Genomic DNA, 24,402 nt, shown 5'->3' with positions numbered 1-24,402 from the left:
ACAGCTCTCAAAGGTTACCTGATAACGAGCTTAACTTTTGATGTACTGGACGCTTGTGGCATGTTGAGACATCCTGAAGTTTCCACTTGAAGTTGGAAGAATATCAGATAAGAGGTAGTTGATAATTGGGTATTAAGAAGACAAACATAGCCCATAATATTGGTTTATAAGATGGGGGTCTCATATAGTCAAGATGGCCTTAAACTTGCTAGGTCATTGAGGATGACCTTGAACTCCTGCTCTTCATGCCTCTGCTTCCCCAGTGCTGAGATTCCAGGTAGGCAACACCATGCCCCGCTTCTGCAGTGTTAGGGATTAAACCCAGGACACACTGAGTAAACACTCTACTACCTGAGTTACAACCTCCAGCCCAGGCCAGGATATTTTTTTTTCTCTAACTACAATAGTTCAGCTACCCACAATCACTGAGCACTAATTAGACTGTAAAACCTTCAGCATAGGTGTGACTTTTTTTTTTTCTGTGAACTTGAGTCCATAACAAATGAGTGGTCACCGGATAGAGATATCGATGTGGTGTCCTAGGTCTTGTGAACCCTTCCAGAAGGTAAACTGCTGTGCTGCAGGAACTTCAAGCACCTGTGGTTTGCATAGTCTCTTCCTTGCTGGAGGGCATCTTCCTCTGCCTCCTAATGAGTCACTTGTCCTCTCTTCTTCAACACTCAGTGTGTGCACACTGTCTTCTGGGAACCGTCCCTCCCATTTCCATTTTCCCTTTAACCAGGCCTCCTCCTTTGACATCTGCCCCTCCCCCTGTTGCATCTCTTTGTCACCCTGGCCAGTCCTGAAGAGCCCTGTCGCAGGTTCCCGGAGGAGCAGGGCTGGTGTCTCTTCCTTCCCTTGTGAGCTTTTACCTGTATCAAGTGCAGCTTTTCCCTGCCAGCACTGAGGAAGGTGATGGACCAGGCACATCCAGGTATTCCCAGTGCACTAGAAAATGCAATCCAAAGCCAGGATATTTCATACGGCTCTCAGCACCATAGGCTTGGCCCACCTGCTAGATCATAAACACAGCATTCAGGGTGTATCAAGCTGAGTGGGTGAAGGCTAGGCAGGCCTCCTGGGGATCTGTCTTTCCTCTTCAGTCACCCCAGGTTCCAGCTACCCTGTGACAACACCCCAGACCTAGTTTTAGGGCAGTGGAAACGGAAGACCCTGTATCTGTGGGCTTGGGGTCTTGACACTTAGGGAACCATTGCTCTTCCTGGATACTGGTCCAAGTAGCTGCCACATACATGTCTTCATACTTCCCACTTTCTTACGCAAACACACCCAAGTAGCCTTCAGCTCTTTCTATCAATGACTGCATAAGGAGGAGGAGGAAGAAAAAGGGAGGGTAACAGAGCCAGCCTGCCTGAGATCCATTTGGCAAGCCTTTGTGTTACATCCCACTGCATGTCCAAGAGGTTCTTCGGGGAAGACACGTCACTGTGTTGCTCAACGGTTTTTTGTGTAAACACTTTTTCTAAGCACTAAAGTTACCCCTGTGCTGAGAGTAAAGGCCATCAGAACAAAAACAGGAAAGGGACCTTTAAGGCTGGAGACACAGACTTGCTTTTCTCTTTGTCGGTTAGAACAGAACCTGCCCCCCTGCAGGTAGCAGCCTCTGCAAATGGGCGGTTTGCTCAAATCTAGGGATCAGGGAACATCTCTCCCTGCCTTGAATCCTGTACTTGGTTCAAGGAGAATCACTCTGAGAGTTTTCCAGGAATCACCCTGGGCAATCATTGTGCTGCCTGGTTGTTGTGTAATATTCCAGCAAGCAACTGTAGAAGCTGGAAGTTTCCACCCTTCTCCATTGCTGTGTATTCATGTCATGCATATATGTGCATGATCGTCATGGTTACTGTCAATAGCCCTGTGGTGTTGTTAGCATTTTCCTTCCTTTGAACTGTGTCACTGGGACAAGTTCCCGAGAGGAGTTGGACACTGGAAGTGTTTTGAGAATTTCTGCCACCTGTTTGCAATGGTGACCTTGTGGAAAAAAGCCAGGAAGATGGGGAAACGGGAGCTGGAAGATGATCCCAAGAGGCTGCGAGAGGAACAGAGCAAAAGCCAAGGAGATTCCACAGCTAGTGGGATCGTGTGACAGGAAAATGGATCCTTTCTCTGCGGGGTTCAGTGTCCAGATCTTGGAGGAACAGGAACAAGGAGGGGTCAGACAAAAAGGAGGCAGGAAATCTGGTGATGGGAACTTGTTTCTGATATAAAAAGAAGCCTTTCTCCAACCTTGCACTCTTTAGGGGCTACCGCAGAGATGGGGTACCTGCTAGCAGTTAATGAGCTACACTGGACCGTGACCCATCTCGGGTCAGCTTGGGTGGTTGATACTCTACGGGCAAAAATAGCTCAAGCATGGCTCTTGGTTCTCGAAGTGTCTGCCAGGCCTACAGGCTATTTATACCTAGTGACAGTACTTCAGGGCTTCATGATATTACGAGTGCCTTTGGACCATAATGGGGGAGTGCACACATTCTGTGTAAATTCAGAATTCCAAGATTGCAGCATCCTGTGGAACCCAGGTAACCTTGGCTCTGCTAAATGCCCTGAAGTCCAGAAAGACTTCATAATGTACGCCACACTTCATCACTGTCTATGACTTGGATGTCAGAATGGCAAAGAAGGGAGGGACAGCAAGGGTCCTTCACACACACCCAGCAAGGCCTGGGAACTGTCCCTTGTTCTGGCTGCAGGAAAAGTCTTGCACTTTGTAGGCACACCATAATGCCATAGGGACAGGCTTGCGTATGACAGGAAGGGCAGCTTGGGCCTCTAGCCAAGAGGTCCTCTTGAGAAATGGCGTGCCTGGCGTGTGGCCTGGCTACATAAGGTAACTCTCCAGTCTGTTTGCCACAGGATGCCTCTCCACACTGCATCTGGACAGTCCAAACCGTATCACTCACGTAATACAGATGCATTAATATACACTGTACTGGATGAAAATATTGAAGAATTCTTGAAATGTTTACTTCATTGTCCAAAAATAGTAATAATTGATTATAAGTTGGCAACAGCAGCATTTTAATGAACGCTGCCTAGAAATGGAGTTGGTGAGGAGGATGGTGCTGTTGGGCAGATGTCACCAGTGTTTGGCTTAGAGGACACCTGGAGTGCCGGTGTCTGCCTTTGCTTCAATCTGCCATGAACTCGAATGTCATCTGCCCTTAAGGGCAGGCGTGAAAGACCAGGAAGCCCTGTGTTAATGTGGAGTGGTTCCGACTATGAACTCCACAGAGGGACTGTGACCCTTGAAGACCTCTACTTGGTGCATAATCTGAGCTTCCTCCCCTCCGCACACCTCCTCCCCTTTCCAGTCCTGAGGATGGATATAGGAACAATGGGTCCTTGGGCTGTCTTGGGTTTGGTGGGGAGGGGCCGTGTTCCTCAGCCAGCTGCAGTGAGTCCAGAGAACACACCCAGCTGTTGAAGTTTCCCGTGCCTCACTCACTCCCTTTCTCCATAAACTGAGATAACAACACCTACTCAGAGGGTAATTATGCGAGTCAGTAAGTTAATAGTTTAAAACCCCAAGAGGCATGTAGATCGGACATGCTGCAGAACTTGTATGCATATATCTGTGCATGTATTCCTACATACACACTCACATTGTATGCACGTATATATGTGTATGTGTGTACTTACTGTATCCGTGTATATACATATACATAAGTACATATACATAAGTACTATATAGTATGCACTATTTATGCCATTCTGTTATGCATATCATATGCACTTATAAGTATATTACATGACTATGTATATACTAAAGCCAATTTAAACAAATCCCACTGGTCACTCTAGCAAAAGTCACCCCCTTCATGTCTTTTCTGAGATTTAGAGTATATAATAACCACTTTATCCTGTCTCTGCACCCAGAATGAGGAACACAGGACAGTCACTGGTGTGTTCAGAGGTGCTGTACAGATTGTACCTACAGAGGTGGGATACAAATGAGTGATCAGTTAAGAGCCTGCTCCCTTTTGCTTTCCTGGAACTCCTCTTAAGGCTGGTAACAGCTCCTGGTTGACTTTCTTCTGCGTTTTGCTGTTGTTTCTTCAGCGCCTGGATACCATAGGAGTCAGCTCAGAAAACCCCAGAACTAGCCCAGGACCCACAGAGCCTATGCTGGGAACACTTCCTTAGGGCTCTCTGCCTGGATGCCCACAGTGTGAACTGTACAAAAGTGCCTGTGCCTCTACCTGTGAGACTCTTTAAGACCGGAAATAAGGCTGCCTTCGTGTTCTGGTGCAGTTGCACCTTGGGAGGTGGGAGGAATATCCCCAGAGGCCATTGGTGAGGTCCTGAAGTGACACTTGCCTGAAGACATTCTAGGAAGGCCTGTGCTGGAGTGCCTGGCCTCCTGTTGTATTCTTTCCTAAGTTCAGCTAACAGAATCTACTGCAGATTCTGGAGGGAAGACAGGACTCCCTGAGATACTCCCTCACTGTTACAGCCCAAACCCCTCAGGAAGCCCAGTGCTCCTGGTGAGAGTCATGTGTTACTGAGAGCCCAGAGAGTCCCTGGTACGCAGAAACGTGTGAGGAACAGGGGAGAGAATTTGGGAGCGTTGACTGAGTAGCAGACGAGGAGTGGGTTAAGAGTACGGCCATCAAGGGAGCAGAACTGTTTTGCAGAGGGGACCATTGTGAGCACTAAAGACCCAGGAAGGTCCCTGGAGAACAGAAGGGCAGAGCTCACGGAGCTGCCAGTAGGCAAGAGCAGTGGATGAGACAGAGAACACGATGATGGCTGGGCTAGAAAGGCCTGGGTAGCCTTGGGTGATGCTCTACCACTACAAGGATGCCATCCCATTCCTGTCTGAACTTCAGCGGCTTTCTGGGGCCTTCTAAGTTCACACTAAGTCAGAAACCTCGCCTAACACCCCACCAACCTGGACCTATAGTGTCCTGTGTGGTTTCTTCCATGTCAGCCTGCTTCCTGATTTTTATAAACTCCAACTTCATCCAGGAATGTCTCCCAATCTCAGCCCCTAGGGCCCTTCCTAAGCACAATCTCAAGGACTTTTGTTTCCCTACCCTCAAATGTCACATCTCTCCTTCATGCGGACCTGTTAATAACCAGCTGTTATTGCCTGTCAGATTCCCTCTGTAGATGCCAGATTCCACAAGTTCAGCCTCAGAAACTGCTTATGTCCACATGACCAATAAATATCCTCTGTTTTGCTGTGGCCAGAGAGATATACAAAGCCATTTGTAGGTGGTCTGTTTCTAGCAGCTTAAGGGCTACAGGGACAGGGTTGGTCCCCAAGTCTTGCCTGCCATGCACTTAGTCTCCTATGACCACATATTGTCTCCAGCATGGTCTCCAGCCAAAAGGCATCGCTAACTTACTCTGCAGGGCTCTCTCTTTGCACAGGCTAGCCTCGCTGCCCAGAAGCCCTACCCATGTCCCTTCACCCAGCAAACTATCCATTGACCCTAACTAGATCACTGCTGGCTCAGCTGCCCCACTCCCTGACTCCACGGAAGTTCTCATGCCTCACTGGATTCCGCTGTCCTGTCCTACCTGATGCTACTGGGACCCTGGCTAGGGAGGGCAGATGTGGTGGTACCCTCCAGCTGTTATGCCTGCTTCTGAGTAGGACTGTGGAGAAAGACAGTACAGTCAATAGATTAGGTTTTACTGGCCAGACCTTCTCTCCTGGTTACTCGGGTTGCCATGGCTGATTAGAAGTGTCCACAACAGTACACAGACAATTGGATATGGCTGTGTCTCAGTAACAGACTCCCACTTCACAAACATAGATAGCAGGCCATGTTTAGGCTGTCTGACCCAGTGCGCCTCTGCTTGCTAATTATTTATGTCCCCATTGCTAGACAGAGACTCCTCCAGGCCCTAGACCATGCTGCTGCCAGCATGGCACCGTTAGTGACTTACACAGGGACTATAGTCTACTCCCCACAACTAAATGTGTGAATGGCTCAGTGAACCAATGGGTGTTGTCCTGTGGGTACTGTGCCTAGTGACTATTAGCCTGGCATCAAGGCCGTAGAAGGGATGGCTGCAGCCTTCTAGGTTTGGGGTTAAACTAAAGCTCCTCCTCATCTGTACTGTTAAACCCTGGAAAGGTTTAAGGATCTGTGGAAGGGGCTGGCTGGTTAGGGGGACTTCAACCTCGCTCTCAAGCCTCCTATGTATGGGAATGCCATACTCCTTCTTGGCAATGGCCCTGGGTTTCTAGGTTCTCAACCTTGCTCAGGGCCGTTAGGGTTGACTTCTCTGAAAAGTCAATGGGACTGGGGCTCACAGGTACAGAAGCTCCCCAGGGCAAGCTGTCCCTTCCTGAGAATAGCCTGACTCTGCATTGGCATGGGGGATGGTGTTCCTAGTATTCACTCTGAGGTGCCTGTATGGGCCACATGCTATACTAAGGGCTCTGTATACTTTTTTCTTTTAATTTAGTTGTCATGGCAACTTATGTGGCAAATGCTATTGTTTTTACCCTCTTTTTCCACAGAGTAAACTGAGCCACAGGAAATTTACCTGCTTGAGGTCACATAGAATTTGAGGGCAAGCTGGGATTTGCACCCTGCAATCTTGATGCAAACATTCTTGCTCATAGCGGCAAGCCCATACACCCCGGAAAGTACTCAGCACCCCAAGGAGCCAGGGTGATCTCTTTAACTCTCCTACCTCCACGCCCTTTCTCCAGAGGAGAACACTGCTGCACCTAGAGACAGAAGTGTCTTAAATCACACAGCACGCTCAGAGTGACAAACTCCACCCCTTCTTCAAGGCTTTGTTCCCCCAAACAGAAGGTTGTTTTTGACCATGGACAAGCAGGCAATATCTCACCTTTCTTTCTCTCTGCTGAGAGGGATACAACCCTCTTAATCCATCCTTTGCTAAAATTCAAGTGACAGACAGCCTGTGTTCACCTGAGTGAGCCTGGGTGGGACGACCCTAAGCCTCGAATTATCAACCCCAGCATCAAGATGGTGCTAGTGTAGTTTTTGATGAGTCTTCTCACCTCTCTGTCCTTCAGTTTTCCTGTCTGGCCTGTGGAGAGTCAGAGCCCAATTGCCTGGGTTGTTCCTGAGAACTGAGCTCACGATCTGTCCACAGGGCCACCATGGCTGAGCCCTGGCACTCCACACACACAGCTTCCTGCACCTCTCTCCATCCTTTCTCTGTGTGGGTCCCTCAGCCCTCTATGAACCAGCAGGACTCCACCTTCCATGCCAAGCTGGAGTATACATGTAAGGGCCCACTGAACTCTTAACTCTCTGAATTCTTATTCCAGGAAACCACAGTGGTCTATTTTTGTCCAGAGTCCTGACTGGGACCTTGTGTTTGCCGGTGATGACAGGCCTTCATGGTAGTCTCTGCTGCCTGAAGCCCAGAATTCTCTCTATTCCACTCTGATCTTTAATTGTATTTCAAAGAACTCACAGCCATTAGGCCCCAGGTCCTCGGAGATTGTTTGTGAAAAGACATAAGTCTGGGTAGAGAGGAAGCCATGGGCGCCTTGAAGGGAACCATATAATTGGACTAACTTAATGTGAAGGTCTCCTGTGGGAATTTGATGACTCCAGATGGCTTGGGAACCCTAACGGTCTTCATCATTTCTTTCCATCTTCCCACCTCTTACTCTAGAACAGCCTGCAGGCCCTGGATGGTAATGGAAAGTAACTGGGGGTGAGGATCCAGGCTGTCTAGAGACAGGGCTGGGCAGGTGTGTTGTGTTTACAGATGGGGGCTACAGAGAAATCAGTGCCTTCATCTGGGCCCAGCTTTCCAATTCCAGGCTTCTTTCCTATGCCCAGGCACATGGTGAGGACCTCATACCTTTCTAGCCTGTCATTCAAGGCTGTGTCAATTTCAGGCAAGCCCTGGCCTTCATCTTCCCATCAAGTCCTTTAACCCTGGTGGACTTCCAAGGCCATCATTGTATCTATGCACTTGCTGGGAGTCATTTGCCTTACATGTTGGTGCAAGATTGTGTTCAAAATCCCATACATCAGATCCTAGGCTCCAGGGAGCAGGAACCCTAGTCTCTCTGGGACCCTAATGACTGTTAGCTGGCTTATGGTTGCTCCTATTAACCATCTTTGCTTTCTCTCGGTATGACAAAGACCTAAGGAAACTGATTTTAAAGTGGGAAGGGTTTATCTGATTTCAGGGAGCTCAGTCCACCGCTGTGGGTAAACAGGTAGAGCAGAGCAGTTCATAGGTGGCCAGGAAGTGGAGAGAAGGCCATACCCTCTCCAGTAGTATGAGGGAAACCTGTGCTCCCAAAGGGTAACTACCAAGATGCCATGACTAGGATTGTGAACCCAGGTTTCAAGCACTCCTTCCTTCATTGTGTAAAGTACCACGTGAGTTACTTCAGAAGGTAGCTGGGCCATCTTGTGTGCTGCCCCGGCTGAGGTAGCTGCCTCCGCGGAACCTCCGCAGAACCTGAGATTTTCAACTCTGACATTCAGTCACAGCACACCCCTATGAGGACATACAGCAGACTAGCGTCAGACTGCACACTGCCGGTGACCCTGCTTTACAATAGAGAAGAGACCTCTGTGCTCTGGAGCACACCCGATCTCTGGAGGGTTTCGGTTGGAATTTAAAGACAACAGTTGAGCTGGGCACCTTATGAGTCTTAGGAGGTAGAGTCACACCTTCTAGCCTCTGTCACAAGGCACCTTAAGAACTTTGGTTTTGACTTTTAAGCGTTGCTGGGGCAGCATTATGCTCATCTTCCTGGGGTGTCTTCTCCTGCTTCATCGACTTAAGCTGAGCCTCTGGAAGTGTTCGCTGATACTCTAGAGGTCTTGCTCGGGTCAAGGACCATAGAGTGGGGGCTCCCTGCCCAGCATTGGGCACCACCAGTTTTCAGTGTTTTAAATTAGTGAAGACAGTTATATATTCCAGTCAGAAAATTGTTCTGCAGCCACTGAAAGAAATCTTGAAATGCTAAGGGAACTAGGAAAGCCCAAAAAACAACAAAACAGACACCCAGATTGCCATGGGCTGCCTTTCCCAGCGACTACCCAGCTGTCTCTGTATTTTAAGCTCTTTTATTCCCTTGAGTTCTGGTTCAGCAATGGTTTCTTCTGCTCACCTGACTGCACATACTGCTCAGTACAGCAGATACTTCTGGTGCTGCTGGAAATTCTGAGGGTGTTTTGAGGATGCTGATACTGCATAGCCCGTCTGATAATCTATGACTTACTGACCTGGTGAGGTTTTTTTTTTGTTTTTGTTTTTTTTTTTTTGTTTGTTTGTTTTTGACAGAATCTTTTCATAGCCCAAGCTAGTCCCAAATTTTTTATGTAGGTGGGGCTAGCCTTGATATGTTGATCTGCCCGCCTTCCATTCCTCAGCACTGGGATTACAGCCTGCACCATGCACCGCCTTGCCCCATCCTGATGATTTCCTTGCATGTGTAGCAGCACTCTGGCATGGTGCTCACTGAAATGACATGAGGATAAACGTCTGCTCACACAAAAATGATGGCACGCTAAGCTGTTTCCTGGAATAGGCTCCTAGGAGATTCTCAGGATGTAAGGGACAGCCTGTTTCCAGACTTTTCGTGTCTGAGTGACTGTTCTGTTGTGCCAGACAGAAGGCTGTGGTGGAGCAGACCTGGCAAGGACCAGGCCTCCTGGAAGGGGCTTTTGACTCTTTTGCACTGAGCAGGGACCAAACTCTAGGTGCTCTTGGCTCAGCAAAGGCAGAGATGGGGTCTGACTCAGCACCCTATCTTGAAGACTTGGCAGCTGGATGAGGCCTCATGATCATATCAAGTTTGTCTTCGGGCTGGGATGACTCAGAACTCTTAGAAGGCTGGCGTGGAGTGTCTGGGCATAGAAGCTTCCAGGCCAGGAAAGGGGTAACCTCCAGCAAGATAGAGTTCCCCGAAGAATAACCACAAAACAACACAAGCAGGAACCTACCCCCTAGAAGCCCTATTTCCAGTCTTATTCTGCATTCTTCTTCAAGGACCTTAGGGACATTGAACCTGACATGCGTTCCTGCCTTTGTTTATTCTCTGCCTTTCCTAGACCCTCAGCTTCACCTTGTGGTTGGGTTTGTTCCTGCTGTGGTCCTCCTATGCCTAGGACATCACCTGGCCCAATGTAAGAGCTCAGTCATCATGGATATTATGAATACTGAATGAATAGGTGAAGTTGTGGAGACCCACACCAGGTCCCCAAGTTTTATAGCAGTAAAAGTCCTTCACTTACTTTAGTTTTTCAGTTCTAGAAATGTTCTCTATGCCATCTCCTTATTTCCTGATTCCTACCACTTTGCCACCATAGCAGATGATGCTATAGCAATACAGTCCCGTTCTATTGTAAATCATGTCATAGCATAGAGTCTCATGTCATTGCAAATGGTATCATAGTAATACAATACCCTGCTACTATAAATTCTTTATAGACAACCATTTTTCTTCTTTGAACATGCATGGTAATAACCTCCTGGAGACTGTTTGATAATTTGGGCAGCTCTGGAATTCTCCCAAGTGGGGAATTGCTGGGATATTGCACAAGCCTGTAGGAAACATGCCTTCGTACTTCCAGAAGGTTCTTCAGCATGGCTAATATCCCCCCTTCTGCTAAGCAAGGATGAAATCACAGCAACATGTCCCAGCCTGCCCATAGCATCTGGTGCCTTCTCATGTCCACCACGCTAATCCGTGTCACGGGCTGTCATCTTCTGCCTTCATTTGTCTTTTTCCAGTAGCTGAGGAGGGTCCTTGCCTTCCCCGGCTCCGTCTGGCCTCAGCTTTCCTCCCACCACTCTCACTTCTTCTTGCCCCTCAGGAGTCAGCTGGGCAGAGTAAAGGCAACTGCTCTTGTGGTGTCACAAGCCCGCCTCTGAAGTCTCACATTCCTGAGATGAAAGCTTGTTCCAGTCCGTACAGGCTGCACAGTCTCCACCAGAGGCCTCCACCTCTCTGAACCTCAGGTCTCTACCTGCAAGCTGAGGGTTAACACAGCACCTGCAGGGAGAGTTCTCTTGGGAACTAGGAGGTATCCTGGACACATAAGACGGTGAACAGGGGAGGACAGTTCCGACCTGAATGGCTTTGCAGCCCCTGCCGGGCTTCTGGGGTGGTGTGCCTCACCACAGACATGTATCTCTAGGTGCAGCTTCTGCCAAGCAGACCTTCAAGGAATCGCCAGCCGTCCTGGAGGAGAGGGTAACATGACATGCTAGGTTAATTTGGTTGCTTTTATTCAAATCCCTTCCAAACTTGGTATGCTACAAGCAGGAAATTACTGGGACGGAGCTCCCTGCAGGAGCTTTCCCAAACCTCTCAGCTGGACCCTGATTCCACGCAGAAGGCAGTTACAAGAGGCCTTGCTGGTGGCAGAACTCTGGGTGTGCCCTGAGGTCCTGTTTTTCTGCTGGCCACTGAGTGGGTCCCAGCAGAAGGAGCGTGATCCTGCCAGCACGGGGTGGGAGGAACAGCTTCAAGCTGAGTGTTCTGTCTGTCCTAAGGATGATGGGGAGGGGGGAGGGGCTGGGAGATCAGGAAGGTGAGGGGCAACAGGGCTGTCCAGGCTCCTGTGTAAAATGTCTGCACCTCTGGCATTTCTCCAGTTGCTGTGTAACGAGGATGAGATAGGGACTTTCCGCCGCAGCTGAGCTCAGTAATCATGTGTGAGGGGACTGAAGCCCAGGAGGTCAGCGGATTCCCAGAGTCCTGGGGAACAACAACCCAGGCCTCTTCGTGGAAAGCTCCAGAAACTCTGTGCTTGAGTCCCCCCGAAGGTCCTACTCTTGCCCCTATTCCTAGAGAGGCTGCCTGGAAAAACTCAAGACTGAGAGGGCTGTGTGTCCTTCCATGTGGGCAGCAAACTGGGTGAGCACAGAAAGCTAGACCAGGGATTATGGGAGCTATGGATAGTTCTCATTCATGACAGAGTATGACATGACTCTGTGACTCTGTCAGGACCATTATTCATATTCTCTCTCTCTCTCTCTCTCTCTCTCTCTCTCTCTTTCTCTCTCTCTCTCTCATGTGTGTAGACCAACAGGGGAACATGGATCCTAGGAAGTGAACTCAAATCCTCTGCAAGAGCAGCAAGCATTCTTAATCACTGAGCCATCTCTCCAGTCCCCGTGCTGGCCATTTTGGTCATGACTGCCTGATTAGCATCACAGTTATCATGGGTTCTTGTAGAGTGGCTGTAAGTTGTCCCGGAAAGACATAGAGAAATGTAAGCTATGTTTTAGCCTGTGTTCTTCTTCCTGAAGGATGATATTTGGGTTGAGGAAGGGATGGTAGGAAAGAGCTGGAAGTTTCAGTCAGTGCAAAGGTCCTGGGGCAGGAATGTGCTTAGAGAGGTGAAGAGCAGATGTGAACCTAGTATGACTGCAGTTGGAAGACCAAGGCAACATGTGAGCGCAACGCAGAGAGGAGAACTACGGAAGAACAGCAAGGGGTGCCAACGAGCAGGACACAGTCTTCAGGACGTGGACAGTCTGTTTTCTCAGTGATGGTGGCACAAAACTTACTCTCTGAGATACACCCTTCCACTAAGACCAAGACAGGACAAGGACAGTAGAGGAGTCCAGAAAATAAAGACCAGAAAGGAAGTCATCTCACTCCGAAAGCTATCTGAAAGGTCAAGGGTAGAGAGCCTGTACTGTGACGTGAACAGGGATTTCTGACAGGAATGATGTAGCTTCTGAGTGACACTCACCAAGGAAGGAAATGTGTGGCATATGTCAGTCAGTCTTTGGAGGCTGAGGATGCCCTGCCAAGATGGTACCAGAAGCCTAGCACCTGGACTAGAGAATCTAGGAGCCCAGGACTTTCGAGGCAATATGGTACCACTCTGGGTTGCACTAGGAGGTGTGGCTCTTCATGGGGTTCCTTATCCTGTGCTTCTCCTGACCCCAGCTCTCACCTTGTTTTTGATAAGTGTGACCTCAGGAGACATTGAACTTCCTCAGGCTTAAAACTCTTAAAACTCAGTCAAGCACTTGGTCCTTAGCAGCCCCAGTGAGACCCAAAGAGAATCTCATCTTCCCTCCATGGAATTCGCCAGCCCCTCCCTCATCCCCTTCCTTCCTGAATGGCCGAGGGTACTGTTGAGAGACAAACTTGTCCATGTCTACACACCCCAAATAGGGAACCATAAATAGAGCAAAGTATGGAAATCGTCAAAGTCCAGATTAGTGACCCAATGAGTTTTATTAGAGTTATTGCAAGAATTTGGGTGAGGGGTTATTTACAGGAACAGAAATGTTTCCAAGATAGCTGCATCACCAAAGCAGAATAGATGACAGCCATAAAACCTGGAAACCTGGAGCACACAGCACAGCTTGCTGGCAGCTCAACAGGTTGCTGAGTGTCCTTTTCTGGTGGCTCAGTTGCTCTGAGCCTTTTCCAGGCAGCTCTGCAGAGGGCTATTTCATTGGCTCTGCCATACTTAGTGACCTGGTAACATACCAGAGAAGCAAGCAGGCTTAGGAGTTGGGTACAGCCTGCATAGACCCCCATCTGGGGGATCTCTGTCTCTTTTCTGGTCTCCATGGCCTCGTGTTACAATGGAGGAGACAGTGAGTAGACCAAAGATCTGAGTCAAAGATCTGAAGTCTTTAGTGTTTATATACTTCTGGGGTGAGAGGGACTTAGGGATTCTGGTCAGTTTCAGGGACTTCCTGGAGCCATTTTGAATCCTTCACTTCCTGTCATACTAAGCTTCTGTGGAGGAGGAATGGAATATCCCTATCTCAGAGGAAACTGCTATACAACACTATCTGATCTGATTGATTTGAACAACATAGGAAAATTTTCTACCTTGCCAAGCACTTCCTCTACCTTCTGATCCAGCTCCAGAGATGCTCCTACAGCCAGGACTGTCTCATCAATTTTCATTGTCAACTGGAAAACCCAATTTGGCTTTGCAGAGGCCTGTCTGAGTGACTGTTTTCCCGTTGACTTTGCCATGCTTGGTGACCTGGTGACATACCACAGAACCAGGCTTGAGGAGCTAGGTGGTGCTTTCATGAACCCCATTCGAGGAGCCCTGTCTCTTTCCTGGCCTCCTTGGCCTCGTGCTACAATGGAAAGGATTGTGAGTAGCACCAAGAGTCTGCGTCAGAGGTGAAGTGAGGCAGCTTATGCTAGTATGTGTCTGTAGGTATCAGGTCCAAAGCCTGAAGACCTGAATTCAAGTGCTGACACTGTCCTCTCGAAGCTGTGTGATTCAAATCAAGGGGCTTCCCCACTCTATGCTTGCCCAAACTTGAGATGACAGGAAGTCACCTAGCCATGACTCACCTGCAAGGGTCGATGGATTAATCTACAGGACATATTCGGAACCCTGTGTAGCTAAGTAATTAGCGTTTACTAACATAGAAAGTAGCAGGCATACAGTAGGTGGTCAATAAGTGTGTAACCTCCCATCTGTTGGTAAGCGAACGAGAAAAGTCCCATTCTTACTCTTGGTTTCTGTTTTTGCAAGAATTTAAGATGCCAGACACCCTCGTACCCACCAATCTCATTCACCCGAGCCCTCAATCCTCCCACCTCCCCCACCCCCACTCCCTGCTTTGCTTTCCTGCCCTCAGCAGATGCTGGCTAGACAAGAATTTTCAAAAAGTGTTTATGGCACTTTGCAAGCTCTTGAGAAGAGTGCACAGTGCCAGGATGTCCACGTTTAATCCAGAAGCTTGAGAGAATGCTGGGGATTAAAGAAGGAAAGGGAAAGGCTTACCCTTCCTCACCCCTTCTCTGCCGTGGTGATGGGCACTTAGGTTTATCCTTTCAAATCCCAATTGGAAGGCTCGCTGACAGGACTTTGAGATAAAGACCCAGGAGCTGGCCACCTCTCGCTATGCCCTCTCAGTGTTTCAGCTTGTGATGCCTGCCGGATGCCCAGATGCCTAGGAGCGTCTGTGTACTCAACACGGAATGCTGTCTGTACTGATGAAAAGCTAGGCACATTTGCAGGCCACCATTCCTGTGGCCTTACTACAGTTGCTTTCTGCATCCCAGAGAGGCCCCAAACTGCATCCCTAGAAGCTCCAACAGTCTCAGCTCAACCCCATCCCAACGCACCTATGAAGGGGTGAGAAACGCAGAAAAGCAGAGGGATTTCATCAGTGCATCTTAAAGAGATAGAGGGAGATTGGTGACCCCCAAGTTGGCTTTCTTCAGGGGTCCTGGTAGGAGCTTTACTCCTAGTTAAGATATAATCCCACTCGTCATTGTCTCAGCTTCAGTCATGTAAGGTGATCAATAGGTTATTAATCTCTGTCTTCACTGCCTTTCCCATCCTTGCCCAAGGGGACCAATCTGTTTTTTCCAGATGAGCTACTCTTGGGTGCAACCTCTCCTTCACAGATAATTGTTCTCATCTTGAGGGTGGGCTGTCTGCCTACAGGGCCTTGCTATTCCTGGAACTCAAGGTGACTGCAGGTTTAGGACCCTGACTTTTCTTTTTGACCCCATTTGTTGTGTTTTGTTTGAGAATATATCTCAGCTGACCCAAGCTGTCATTGACCTTGTCTTTGTAGCCCAGGGTGACCTTGAACTTCTGATGCTCCTGTCTCCACTTATTCAGAGGTTGTATGTGAACCACCATGCTCCCTTGGAGAATGCTGACGATTAAACCTGAGGTTTCAAGCAATCTAGACAAGTACTCCACCAACTGAGCTACAACCCTGCCCCAAGTACCTGTGTTCTTAAAGGGGAATGAGAAAGAGAGTTTAGAGGTCATTGGTTTCTAGATGGATATTCCTTGAATAATTAACATCCTACGCATTAGCCATCTTAGGCTGACTCAAAGCAAAAGAGGTCATTGGAAAATACAGGCAGATGCGCTTGACTTTACCCTGATGTGGGCCCAAATGAAGAGTCAGAACATTTTAGCAAAAGAAGCCTCAAAGTGCCTGCTAAAAGAGGCCACCACTGAGGCTCTAAACACTTTACCCATGCCGTGTACTCAGCAAGTTCGAGTAGTCTTGTCTGCTGAGAACAGTGTGTCTCTTCACAGCTAGACTCGTCTCCCAGGCTCTGCCTCGGGTCCTGCAGATGCACCCCACCTCTGTGGCCAAACTTTTGCTGATACGAGATTACGGCAATGATGAGCTGCTTCCTTGTTCAGGTCCAGCATGGATCCTCACCTGGAGCCCAGGGAAGCCCTTGGATAGAGCTGGTCTCCAAGAGGCCACTGATACTTTCTTCCTAGGACTTCCTCCATCTTGGCATAGCAATAGTTAGAATAAAAGAAGGGCTTGGCCTGGCTACTCCAGAGTGTACAGGTTTCCAAGGAAAGGGAAAACCAAAGAAGAGGTGTGAACATGGGTGTGTGAAGAGACTTCATCCTTGAGTAGTTTAATGGGCGAATGTCCCTGGACCTGGCAAGGGACCCCTTCCTTTGCCAAGCTACAGGGATGTTGCTTCATCTCAGCTTGACGCCAACTCCACCATGCACTGAAAGTCCTTCCCCTTGGAGGTTTTCTGACCCTCTGTCTTCCTGGTTTCTGGTCTCTGTGCTTTCTGAATGTCTCACTCTGGAACTCAACAGGATGTTCTTCTGGGGCCCTGACCCAGTCCCCTCCCTCAGAACCCCAACACTGACTTAGAAAGTCCTCATCAGAGCTCAAGGTATCAGTTCTGTTCCATTCTTAAAGGTGAAGGAACAACTCAGAGAGAGTTCATCATCCAAAACAGGCCACACAGCCAGGGAACGATAGGACCGAGATTTCACCCAATGGATTCACCCCAAAATCTACAAGGACCTCCCGGGTTTACCTGTGACAGTGAGTTGTGCAGCAGCATGGGCTGTGGCAATAGTCACTAGCCACCAGGCTAATAAGCACTCGAAATTTACTGCCACCACGGGACTCTTTTTTATATTTAATTTTGATCAAATTACTTTATTGAATTAGTAGTGCTAATTGGTTCATTGATTAGTGCAACCAAGGAGCTGTTCTAATTCTAAGGTTGAATTTTAATTAGAATTAGCTGCATGAAGCTTTGAAGCACTGGAAGAGCCTGTCACGCCGGCTAACGGATCAGTAGATCAGCACGCTGGCAGATGCTGCAAAGACCCTAGCATCTGGACCAGAGACAAGGACTTAGTGCCATGCGTCACAGCAGGGTGCCCAAGTTTCTCGTTTCCCATTCTTCTTCTTGCCAAAGAGACTCAAGGCTTTTTTACACACCTGTTCACTGTTTAGACTCATGGGCATTGAGAGAAGAAGAGACTTCATCTTGTTCACAGAACCGTTACTAGGATCAGAAAGGGGGCCTGGCATGTACTGGGGACCTGGTCATTCTTTGCCAAGTGACCACTGGTCGCTGGTGCGGCATATGAAGCCAGAGGACTGAACTAGATTTGGGGTAAGGATCTTGCTCTAGGAACATCTCTCTGAACTCAGAAGGGTCTTTCTGATGCTCACAGCTCAGATCAGCCACACACTGTGTGACGTGGTTCCTCCCAGCGGAGCCTGAGGCAAGAGGTCAGTGCACATGAATTAACTAGGAACAGGGCCAGGCAGAAGGAGCTGCGGAGCAGGTGTGTGTTCCCAGCTGGGGCTGGCCTTTGATCTGCGGCACAGGGATGGCTCCATATTGAAGCAAGGGGGCCAACTACTCCTGGAGTAGTGGGGAGCTGGACTTCATTCTGATCCACATCACAGGGATGGCCCATGTTGGGGAAAAGGAGCCACCTTCCTGGGTTGGTGGGTTGGAAAGGAAGGGGATTTCTCAGGTGAAGCAACTCCTATTTGACAGGAAATTTGAGCAGTAAGTAGCAGCAGGCAGGGCTTGTTGATCAGGAGCCGGTGCAGGGCTTTCCTCAGGTTGCAAATGAATCCAATGACCCATGGGGTTACTTTACTGGAGAGGCAGGTTTCAGGTGTTCATTTCTTTGGTTGGGATTCAGCTACTCCCAATGTGACCACTCTTTTCCAGTCATAGGAGTATGGAAGTAACTCAACTGGGTGCGCAGTGTGAAGTTCTGGCAGCCCACTCATGAGGGTGGGGGCACTTGACATTGGCCTGAAGGCAGCATGGGGGTGTGAGCCCTTGCCTCCCCTGTGTGAGCAGAAGGCAGCAGGGTGGCGCTTGGCTGATCCCAGGAAAACAACATTCTCATCCACATTCCTAGGCTAGCCCACTGTATAACCTTGGGGAAAACATTCCCGAGTCTCAATTTCTCCTTTAAGAAGCAGATGGGGAAATTGAGACTCGGGAATGTTTTCCCCAAGGTTATACAGTGGGCTAGCCTAGGAATGTGTATAACCTTGGGGAAAACATTCCCGAGTCTCAATTTCTCCTTTAAGAAGCAGATGGGGTCGAAAAAACCAAAAAAAAAAAAAAAAGCAGATGGGACGGGCAAGGGGACACTTGCATTCCACATGTGCCTTCCTATGCTCTGTCCCTTCTGTGCCTCTGTGTGCCTAAAGGTGTCAACCTTCTCTTCCCAGCTGCCCTCACCCCATATGAGTGCAATGTGAACCTCTCACCCCATGGGCCCCCAAGTAGCTGCTGTAAGCAGCGATTTAGATCCAGTCCCTCGGTGCCTGTCTTCAACCCTCATCCATCAGGCTGCCATCCTGGTCTGTCCATCCCCAGCTCTCCTTTGTCAGGCACAGTGCTGAGAACTCCATCTATCTCTTAGTCAATTCTTACAACAGCCTAAGAGCATGTGTATACCTACCCATTACATCACAGACCCTCCACTGCCTCTCTCCCACTCTCTCCTAGAAATCAGGCCACACCCTGCAGCAGCTCTCTTAAGAGTATACACCCAGCTTTGTTCTTGAGCATTCAAGGCTCTTTCCTTCGAGACCTCCATCATGTCATACATGGCCGCTCTCTCTTTCTCTCGCACTTCAAGGCCCAGTCATGGCGGCCCATGGTCACAAAGTTCTCTCTCTTCTAATAGTAGACTGAACATGGATAGGAGAATAGACCATGAAGGGTGGGGGAAGAGGAGGAGAAGAGATGACCAAGAAAGAGGGGCGTGAGGAAGACAAAAAAAGAGAATGAAGAGAGAGCGAGAGAGAGCACCTAGCCAAAATGGCAAGGCATGTAGGAATGAGAAGCTGGGGGAAGAAGTGTCTTTTGGATTTGACAGGGATCCTGGACTTTTTAAGACTGGAGAAGGCATGCTGACTGCAGGCATATACCCATTAACCTCTTGCTTTCTGTTCCTCACTGGTTGCAGTGTGACCAGCCCCTTCCACTTTCTGCTGCCTTGGCTTCCTCTTGGTTATGGACTGTGATCAGGAGTCATGATCCCAGTAAACGTTTTATTCCTTAAGTTGCTTTAGTCGGGGTATTTTATCGTAGCATCAGAAAAGAAACTGAGATAGATGCTGATCATGATGCTATGGTGTTCTGTGTGATCATGTCTGCGGTGGCAGTGTTTCTGATGATAGGGATGAGGTGATGGCCATGTTTGTAATGGTGATGATTATAATGATAGTGGTGATATTTTTGATGGTGATGATGATATTTTGATGATGTAATAGTGATGGTAGTTATGAGGAGGAGGCAGGGAATAACTATTTGCACAATACAGTAGTAATGTTTGTAATGATAGCGGTAGTGGTGCTGGTCACGGTCATGACAACGATGGGGGTGAGGCTGGTGTCCCAGCCGTTAGAGAGCACTTATAATGCACATCTGAAGCACTGTCTTCATTTTGGCCTCTGAATCTTCCCAGCAACCATAGGAAAGAATTACTATTGTCATTCTTTATAAATGGGGAAACTGAGGGACAGCCACATCCCATGAGGATGTGAAGCCACTGAGTGACAGCCCTGGGCATCTAGTCCCATAGTCAGTACCCATAAGCACACATGTAGCATGAGTATCACAAGCCCTGGATCATCCACTATGGGTAGCAGCCCTCAGCTAACCCAGGTTCAGAGCCATGGAGGGAGCATTCTGGCAGGAGAACCTCCAGCCCTAGGCTGGAGCAGTTGTTCAGCACACTTGATGTTTGGTGATGTCCCATCCATCTCAGAACTTAGGGCACAAGCTCAACCAACCACCAGCCCCCCCCCCCCCCATTCTCAGATTCAACTTCTCTCTACAAACTACCTAGATGCCCGCTTCCTTCCTGCAAAAGAATGTTCTGGAGTCAGAATTTCTTTCTGCCTCCTGCCCCTGTGTGACCTGTGACTGTTAAGTTTAGGTCAGGTGCCTTTTAAGCCATGTTCACCTGCAACAGCCTCCACACTTAGCTGTTTTGCAATTCCCGTTGCTATGGGGGAATAATAGGCACCCGGGCAGTCTGCCTGGGAATCTGAGTCTCTCCTCCTTACAGGAAGATTGCGGAGACCCTAAGCACAGGGCCTGCATGTCGCATCTCCGACATGATGGACACACATTAACTCTAGGGCAGAACTTCTGCCTCCCTGTGTTCCCTGGGAATCAGAGATAACCTGCAAGCAGGCATGGATGAGGGGTTACTTATCAACTACCAGGCAGGGGACTCCCTCCCCTACCTCTGAAACCTGTAAGAGCCCCTCCCCCATCCCCCGTGCTGTGTTTCTGTCGTGCTAAGAACTTGCCCAATAAATCTCTTACCCCAAAGGACAGCCTGACTCTGGACCCCATTTCTGAGACCCTTACAGCGACTCACAGCAGGGTCCTGAATCAGAGGGGTCATGGCCTCTGACCCGGGATCTGAGCTCAGACTCTGTCCTCATGGTCCTCAAAGTGCAGCTGACATCTTTCCTGATGCCCTCTCCCTATGAGGCAGCCACTGCCTTGAGGTTGGGGTGTGTGTTAGGCTCAGCCCCTCTTTGTGGGCTCCATGTCTGCTTCCAGTCGTATCCATCCCCCAGGAGTGGGAGGAGCTGGACCTGCCAGCACCCCCAGAAGTTCAGACTCTGGGCCAGGTGCTCCGTATTTAGCATTTGGGAACTGAAAATGAGCTGAGAGGCCTGGTCTCCAGAGCCTTGCTCTTTCCATTCTGAACAGGAAGTAGAGACACATGGCTCTGTCGCTCTGCCCTGTGCTGTTTTAGATACTCGCATATTCTTCCCCGGCACCGAAGAAGTAACGAGGCCATTACTCTACTTGAGAAGTTCATGTTTGCTGTGTAAGGCTGAGCTGGACAAGCTGCAGGAACCCCATCCTTGGTCCTCCAGGCATTGGTCCTCCTGCTGGTGAAGCTGAGCCATTCATCGTTTCTGTTTTTCAGATGAAGACTCTGAGGCTCAGAGAGGTCAAGGGACTCCACTGACGTGGCACAGCAGGTAAGAACAGCTCCGTTTTCCTTGACTCTAGAAACTGCTCCGCGGTCTCTGGGATGGTGTCAGACTGATTGTTTCCACCAAAGGCTGAGCTGTGGCTTTCGTGATTTGGTGACCTCATGCAGAACTGTGGCTTACTGGGAAGAGCTGTGGGGTCCTAAACTAAGAAGGGGCTGGCCTGTGGTTGTTCTGAGGAACATGTCCCGGGTGACTGGCAGAAGCGCACCCACCTCCCTAAGAAGCTCACTGAGGACGCAGCTCTCTAGGTGGGCTGAGCAACAGAGGGGCCGGGCGCCTCCTCATGACTGCATCACATCCTGCCTCAGCCACAGAGGTGCCCACAGATGCATCTCACCCTCGAGTGACATAGCCTTGGGTGGTTGGACAGTTACACCACCTGGTTATTTTTGGTGGTTTGGTTTTGCGAAACCACAGGAAGTCCCTCCCTGGAACCGATAATTTGCTTAGCCGGGGTCAACCAGAAAAGGAAAACTTCAGACTTAAGGCCTCAGGGTCCTAGGCTGCTTGCTCCAGGTGGCTGCTGCTCTTCCCCTCCCCCTACCCCCGTTCCCCCCATGAGGTGTCAGCATCTAAGATCCAGATCTCCTACTCCTTGTGAGGCCCAGGCAGAAAGAACCTGGCTCTAGGCCCTGAGTGTTCCCCAGTGCCCCAAGTCACTGTTCTCAACTGGGGGCCCCTGGGCAAGGCAGACTAGTGAGCTCCAATCTCCCGGGTCAGCAGGGGACACACAGAAAAACAAGTAACTTGAGCCCTAGTGCAGAATCATCTCCTGGTTAAGGCAGAGGAAAATGCTACAGAGCTAGGGAGAGTGGCAGCAAGGTGACTTTAAGGTGAGCAGGAGGGGCTTTGGGCAGTCACGGACGCAATGATGAGTCAGGTTAATGAAGTCCTGCCTCGCGGGTGTGAAGGTCTGGGTGCAGTAACACTTGCTACCTTAGCACCAGGGACTCGAAGATGGGCAGATTCCTGGAGTTCGCTGGCCAGTCAGCATAACCTAATTGGTGAGCCCAGATCCCTCTCTCAAAACCCAAGGAAGATGGCTCCTAACAAAAGGGACATCTGTCACTGACTTCTGGCCTCCACATGCATACCTATGCATACTCATGCATCTGCACACACGTGTGTGTACCTGCACAGGTGCAAAATAGCAAGCAAAGTAGATGCAATGAAAGAACAAGACTCTGGGGTCCAAAAGACTGCTATGTAGACAGCGGTGTGTACAAAGACCCCGAGTGCCCATTGCCCAGTTCCACCTTGATTCTCTGTGTGTTCGGTATCCCCCACCTTCTCACCCACATAACTGCCACTTCTCTCTTTTCCTCTGTGTCTTCTCCAAGTGCCTGTAGGACTGGGAGGGAACAAGAAAAGACAGACAGTGGAATGGGGGCAGGACAAAGGTGTCTCTAGCAGGAAGCCATTTGCTCGTCCTTAGTCCACGGCCCTCAGTGAAATCTGAAATTGTTTCATTTTGTTGCTTTGCATTTGTGCTCAGAATGCATTTCAGAGACAGGACCGTGAGCCCTCTAAGTGTCGCTGTGTCAAGGCCATAATGTCACTTGGTGCAGGAGGCTCCATTCAGAAAGCAAGGATGGGCTGCTGGGTGTTGCTGGCCTCAGGGAGGGAGGCCCAGCAGGCAGAGACTGGAGCTGGAGGGGTACAGAGGCATGGCCTCTATCCAGTCTGCTTCTCTGACATGCAGGGCATTGTCACCTGCCGGGCTCCCGCTGTCCAGTTCCTACAGCTGCTCACACTATAAGGGGTGGGTGTGCTCAGAAAGTCATGGACCCCAAGTCCTAGCCTCAGTGTCACCAAAGACTGTTGGACATCCCTACGCTGGTCGCGTCCTCTCTGCAAACCTCAGATGCTAAAGCAGGGAAGGGTGGCATTGGAGGTGTTTCTCTAGTTCTGAAATGTGACAAAGCTTGTCTCTCAGGTGGGCAGCAGTGAGCAGGGGGACAAGCCCCCTGGCAGCAATCACCTTTTGTTGCCAGACTTCTGGCTCTTAGCAAAGAATACCTGGGAACTGCAAGCCCTATCACTGCCTAGGGCTTTCCAGGCTGGAGCTTTGGACCCTAGACCCTCCAGGGCCTGGGGATGCAGAGTCTGAAACTCATCTGTGGGAGCAGTTGAGCAGTTCTTTCTCGGGGGCCCAGAAGGACTTATTAAACCTTCCACGAACTGAATTTCATTCAGGTGGAAAAAGAACAATCAGAAAGCCATTCTGCCTGGATCCAGGCTTGGGGTGCCTGTAAGTATCTCATAATGGAAGGGACGCAGCCCAGCCCTGCTGCAGCCTCCAAGGAGCAGGTTGTGGCTCTGCCAGAGAGCCTGCTCCATTGAGCATCATCAGAATAGCCTGACACACACGTCTGCTATGAAACCGATCCTCATGAAGGTCAAGGACCCTGTACAGGACTTCAGCACAGGTTCAGACATGAGTATGCTCTCCTGACAGACCTGGGAGTAGACTGCAGTGTAGACAGCAGTAGGTGCTAAGTCCCAGAAGCAGGGAATGTTTTTGGTACCCCATTGACCTCTTCCACCTTGACCTCTGTGTGTTCCCTCCCCCGCCTGCCACCATCACAGCCACTGCTCTACTCTACTTTTCTTTGCCTGTCATTCCCAATTGCCTGTTGTCTTGGACTGTGTCGGGGGACAAGAAAAAATTATCAGTTGAATCCGAGGGCAGGACAAAGGTGTCTCTAACAGGAAGCTCTTTGCGGGGGAACCTTCATCCTAACAGACTTTCCCCACTGGGCAAAGTGTAGCGAGTTCTTGGCTAATTCATTCTTGCAGTCTCCAAAATGTAAATATTTATAAATTTCCCCCTCACTGTCATGTGTGTTTCCTTCCCCAGTATCTGCCTGAAATCCATTAGTTTACTGTGGTCCTGCTGATACTGCTCATTTTGTCTTTTTCAGTCAGGTCGATTTTGCTTCTGGTCCCTTCTATCCAGTAACCCACGCATCCCAAAGACCCTGTAGAGGCAGAGACCCCAAAGCTCCAGGGAAGGTGATGCTGAAACCTGGGGTGCTCCAGCTGGGAGGGGCCAGGGATAGATCTGCTCTGTCACCAGGTTGTCACCTGGAGTGATTTTATTAATAGAAATATTTGGGTGTGTGGGTAGAAGAATAATAGTGGTTCATCATCTAGGAC

At 49.4% G+C, this 24,402-nt stretch overlaps 1 protein-coding gene across 3 annotated transcripts in view; it reads left to right on the top strand.

The window, feature by feature from the left end:
• Window positions 1-24,402, top strand: part of St3gal1 (ST3 beta-galactoside alpha-2,3-sialyltransferase 1) — a 75,016-nt gene that overhangs the window by 30,177 nt on the left and 20,437 nt on the right. For all 3 annotated transcript variants that reach the window (XM_057792361.1, XM_057792359.1, XM_057792360.1), the window contains one exon: window positions 21,174-21,228. The gene's annotated coding sequence lies outside the window, so the exon portion shown is untranslated. The remainder of the gene's footprint in view (window positions 1-21,173; window positions 21,229-24,402) is intronic.

The sequence above is a fragment of the Chionomys nivalis genome, chromosome 17, assembly GCF_950005125.1.
Source record: "Chionomys nivalis chromosome 17, mChiNiv1.1, whole genome shotgun sequence".
NCBI lineage: Eukaryota > Metazoa > Chordata > Mammalia > Rodentia > Cricetidae > Chionomys > Chionomys nivalis.
This window is presented reverse-complemented; position numbering and strand designations above follow the sequence as displayed.